Here is a 5,745-nt window from a genome sequence, read left to right as displayed (position 1 = left end):
CTTGGAGTAAGCAGACTATGAAAAATGTATGTCTGGTGTCGTAATGGTGAATATAACTGAGGCCCCTTCCGCACATGCAGAATAATGCACTTTCAATCCACTTTCAATGCACTTTGCAGCTGGATTTTACTGTGCAGAATAGCAAAATCCACTTGTAAACAATTGTGTTACAACTGGTTCTGGTGGGTTTTCCGGGCTGTGTGGACGTGGTCTGGTGGATTTTGTTCCTAACGTTTCGCCTTCAACTGTGGCTGGCATCTTCAGAGGTGTATCACAGAGAAAAGTCTGTTTCACACTGTGTCACACTGAAACAGACTTCTCTGTGATACACCTCTGAAGATGCCAGCCACAGATGCAGGCGAAACGTTAGGAACAAAATCCACCAGACCACGGCCACACAACCCAAAAAACCCACCAGAACCAGTTGAATCCAGCCGTGAAAGCCTTCAACGATAAATTGTGTTACAGTACAATAAATCTTTCTTCTAAAGGTTATATTATCATTGCACACTCAAGTGGAAAATAGCAATGGCTATACAGTGTTTTTAAATTTGGGTCTTTATTATTTCAGTACAAATTAGATATTTTCATGCTTGATTTAAATACACATAATGGATTAGAAGTCATACCTATCGGAGCGATATGAAGAGGCCAGGGCCATTTTATTCGGTGGGTCTTGCTCCCAAGAAAGTGCCCTTGGGCCTGCAGCCAGGCTTTGCCTCTCCGCCCCGTGTTTCTGTTCTGTTCGTTCTTCCCCTGTGTCTTGGGTCAGCAAACCCACCTCCATCTGAACTGGCAGCGTGGTCCAGACTCTTCTTCTCTCGCACCCAGGAAGGGCTACTCCCCTCGCTTTGTATTGGGATGCAAGCTGATGATGTACAGTCCTTCTGAAAGAAGTATTGATGGAGGGGCTGGCAGGAGACTTTCAGTTTACAAAAAGGAAATAAAACTAGTCTCTCTTGGAAGCTGGGAAGTATGGTTGGTCATCAGTCAGCAGATCTCCAAGAATTTCAGTCAGAGTTTTTAGGACTCCTGACACTGGGGGAGGAAATCCCATTGTGTGTTCTATATCACAGCACAGCGTGTGTTGCCAAGTTTTGAAAACTGCAAACAGTGGAGCAGAAACTCTTCAGTGCTGGGTCAGACCTATCTATGCTGCCCTGGCTGTTCTTAACTGAGGCCCCTTCCGCACACGCAAAATAATGCGTTTTCAAACCACTTTCACAACTGTTTGCCAGTGGATTTTGCCATTCCGCACAGCTTCAAAGAGCATTGAAAGCAGTTTGAAAGTGCATTATTGTGCATGTGCGGAATGAGCCTGAGCTTTACCCGGTCCCTTCAGATGGTTCACTGCCTGCACGCTGGGTGCTGCTCTACACACTGATGGCTGCTCCACACATGCTCTTTGTCAGTTTTGGTTCCAAAATCAGGGGTTGATGCCAATGGCCCTTTGCAAGCAACAGCACAGATGGAGCTTTTCTGTCACATGACTGGCATACTCCACATTTGTCAGTGGAGCTCGTTCATACATCCAAGACATGAACTGTGAGCTCTTGAAAAAGTGTGTTCTTTTGCACTACCTCTTTGGTATCTATGTGAGCATAACATAAGATAAAGTTAGAGATAACTGGGAGCTCTCAAAACTTCTTTTGTGAGAGCTAGTCAGTTCTTTGTTATCTCTATATATCGTGTTTCCCCAAAAATAAGACAGGGTCTTATATTAATTTTTGGTCCAAAAGATGCGTTAGGACGTATTTTCAGGGGATGTCTTATTTTTTTCCCATGATTTTGCACCCCTCAGGTGACCAGATCAGCTACGCTGGGGAATCTGTAACTAGGGCTTAAGGCTTATATTTAAAGTATCCTCCAAAAATCCCGAAAAATCATGCTAGGGGTTATTTTCGGGGAAACAGGGTAGATGCCAAAAGCTAAATTGGACATGAGTTCTACTTTTGTCTTGCCAGTTCTTCATCAACCTGTTTTGCAGGGGCTTGTGTGCTTCAGCTGAAGATTCAGCAAACAGACTTAGAGGGGCTGATTAGCAAGTCATAGGTTGTTTACACACACACCACATGCACACACACATATACACAGGAAAGCTGACAAGAAAAGTCATTTACCTGCCACAGCTTGGAAGGCACAGCACAGTGCAAGGGAACGTGTGCTTCAAAGGCACATCCCCTGAGCAGACCCCTCTTGCCTCCGAACCTCTCCATATGTCCTGAAGCGCACCTGACACTGCCCTGTGCCTCTGCTGTGGAAGGTCAGTTGACACAGACCAGTTCACGGCCTGTGTTGCAGCAGACCCATGCCCACTGGCACACTGGCATCCCACAGAGAAGGAAGCTGGGAAGAGACAGGAGCGGAAGTTCACATAGTCCATTCCCTCTTCCTGCCTGCAATGTTCAGTGTGCTAGCAATCTGCATGTTGTTTGCCTGCTTCCGTGTCCTGCCGTAAGCATTCCTTTTCATAGACACCCACGGTATTGGAGCTCAGTGACAAAAGGGGTTGCAGTTTGTACCAAAGCAGGACCTTTTGCCACTGACAGTTTTGTCTATTGGGATTTAGTATTATTATTTTTATTTATTATTTATTAGGCTTGATAAACCGCCCAACCCCCGAAGGGCTCTGGGCGGTGTACAATGAGACATAAAACAGATATAATGTAAGGTCTCATAAATACAATATAGTGATAAAACATTAAAATACATTATAGCAGCAATTCCAAAAATTACAGATAAAAATACATGCTCAGATGCATGCACAGATGGCACCCAACCCAAAGGCCAGGAGGGCCAGCACTGCCCAAAGATGGATGGAATCAACAATCAGGCAATGCTGAAGATGGCAAAACTGTCGTGGGGGCTTCAGAGGGGGCAGGCAGTCTGCAGCTGGCATCCCCAAAGGCCCGGTGGAATAACTCGGTCTTACAGGCCCTGCGGAACTCGCCAAGGTCCCGCAGGGCTCGGACAGCAGATGGTAAAGGATTCCACCAGGACGGGGCCAGGGCTGTAAAGGCCCTGGCCCGGGTAGAGGCCAGCCGCATTGACGAGGGGCAGGGGACTATCAGCAAATTAGTAGCAAAAGACGGTCATCTTGCACAGGCAAGATGGAGTTTTGCCGGCAGCTGTGGTCCTGAGTCCACCCTTCTGTCTACGGTTCAGTCCAGGGCCAAAGATATTAGCAATTGGTTAAATGGAGAAAGTGTGGCCACCTCCGTCCAAATTTACTGTAGCAGACAATAATAAAAATGGCATTTCTGATGGTCAGGGCCTTTTCCAATGTGGCATTGTCTGCTTTTGGAATTGTTCCAGTTGTCCAGTGCATCAGATACATACGTGCACGCACACACACAATTGGCGATCATCTGCAAGAAAACTCTTATCCTTTTAATGAATCTCTGGAAAAGGTCCACTGGATGACCAATGCAGGATGAAGGTGTTCCAAACCAGGAAGAGCCCTGCAACTGCATCCTCCCGCACCCACCGGGCAAGATGCTGGTCACATGGGGTTGCCAAATGCAACTTCAGGGATTCCTAAAATTTTGGGGGTCACTCCTGCAGAGGTTGGCTGGAAGGGAGCTCGGTGGGGATGTGATGTCCATCTTAGAGCCTTTCTCCTAGACTGTGCATGAAACATGTGCCCAGGCACTCAGACACCCCAGGACAGAGCCTTGAAGCCATTCTCCAGTGGAATGGATGCATAAATACAGAGATGTAGGGGAGTGCCATAAATATGCTTAAAAGGGGAATTGTGGAACAATAGTAACCATGTTCTTGCTTGCCAAACATGTGTTTTGAACCGCTTGTCTAGTTTTGGCGTTTATGTGAGAGGACTTTCGGTTGTAAACACATGTAATCCCACAGTCATCACAGCAGGGACAGGATTTGAAACGGTTAGAATTCTGTTTTGTTACATCGTCCACCATTGCACTTTGGCATATGAACTGTCTAGTTTGGCTTCAGTTTTGGCTGCACCTGTAGCAAATATGCTTTGACACCATTTCCCCCCAAGTCACACTAACTGTGCTTTTTCTGGGAGAGGGGCTACCTTTGGACAGGCATCTAGACATGTAAAAGTTTTGGATTTCTATCAAGCATTTCTATTTGAAACTGCCTCCGTTGGGAGCGTTACTGGTTCCAAAAATTCCACTGGGGCCATTGAAAAGCTGGACTCCTGCAAAAGTATTATAACCCTCACATAGTGAGAATGATGTTGGCTTCTAGAAGGTTTTCCGGCACAATTCCTGCGGCTGATTTTGACCTATAACCCACCAACCAGTTTGGGACTGGGGAAACTGGAGGATCCCCATCTCTGATGTGAACACCTGCTCTTTCCTCTAGTAGCTCCACCTACTGTCAAAGGTGAGGCAGATAGTGACCAGAAACACTCTGCTCTTAAACCTTCTGAAGAGGTTGTGCTGTTTCTCCTGCCAACAAAGCTTTCCAACCTGTTGCACGACAAGCTGGCATTTTCAAACCTGCATCCTTTGTACAATACAAAACCAAGTCCAGATGGGTGAAGATGTTTCTCCCAGGTCTGGTCATCTCTGCTATTGAACAAAAGCAGAGAAATAGCAATGATGATAACAGGTTGCAAACACGTTTTACCCGCTGCAAGCTGCTGTGGGAAACCATATGGTGAGGGGACCATCCCTTCCTATAGCAGCATGCCTATGAGTGAGGTGGGCTTGCCAGATGAATGGCTGCCTGGGTTAGGATGCTGCAGGAACTGGACCAAAACCAGGGACATGGCAAAAGGTGGGATCAGCACTGATCACTACAGCCAGTCCGTACTGTCACAGGAATGTCTTCTTCCTGTATACTTTCCCTGTTGAATCAACATACAAAATGGAGACATATGCAGTGGTGACGAACAGCACAGTGGCCATGGCCCTTTACCAGGTCTGCAGTTTTACACACACACACACGCACGCACACACACACACACACACACACACACACACACACACACACACCATGAAGGTGGGACTGTTTGCTAGGGTACCCCACCACTGCAAAATGACACATACTGGTTGTGTCTCAAATGCATTCACCTGATCAGCTGGTGTTCTGGTGGGGGCTCTGGCCCTGAAAGGTAATAACTTAGTAGAGCTGCTGTCCATTGCACCCAACCTCCAGCTGTTCCCCTCCTGGAACCATGCTATCCAATCCAGGGCTGCCAGCATCCCTGCTAGCACCATGGGCACCACTCCTCAGAACACATCCCTAGGACTAAGCCCTATTGCATGACATGGGCATATTCCAATTACCGCCATGTCCACACACTGCAAGCCTTAGCTGTGGGAGACTATGTCATCAAGGCCATGCAAAGGGAAAGAGGGAGTTGGAGGCAGGCTCCGAGGCCAAGACTGCCCCTGCCCCACCCCCACTCAGTAGGTGGTTGCTCTTCAGCAGGTGCCTCTGCGGATGGGGTTCCTTTACTGTTACCCAAAATGATAAGTTGGGACTTTTAGAGTGGGCAAATTAGCAAGGGCAGACCTAACTGAGAAACAGCCAAGTACGCTTGAGATCTTCATCGCCAAAGTTTATAAAAATGGGTTTTCACTCGAAATCCGCAGAAGAACTTAGTAAAAGTTCAGCAGATTTATTGAAGGGGTAAAAATAATAAACTTACAAGCACACAAATCAAATCAGCGGATAATTCACGCAGCCCTAGAATATAGACAGTGTTGAGGGTAAAGGTCTGGAAAAGCAGGGGATTTGGGGGGAATAAGGTGATAA

The sequence above is a fragment of the Sphaerodactylus townsendi genome, linkage group LG04 (assembly GCF_021028975.2).
Source record: "Sphaerodactylus townsendi isolate TG3544 linkage group LG04, MPM_Stown_v2.3, whole genome shotgun sequence".
Lineage (NCBI taxonomy): Eukaryota > Metazoa > Chordata > Lepidosauria > Squamata > Sphaerodactylidae > Sphaerodactylus > Sphaerodactylus townsendi.
The sequence above is the reverse complement of the archived record's forward strand: the minus strand, read 5'-3'. Positions refer to the sequence as shown.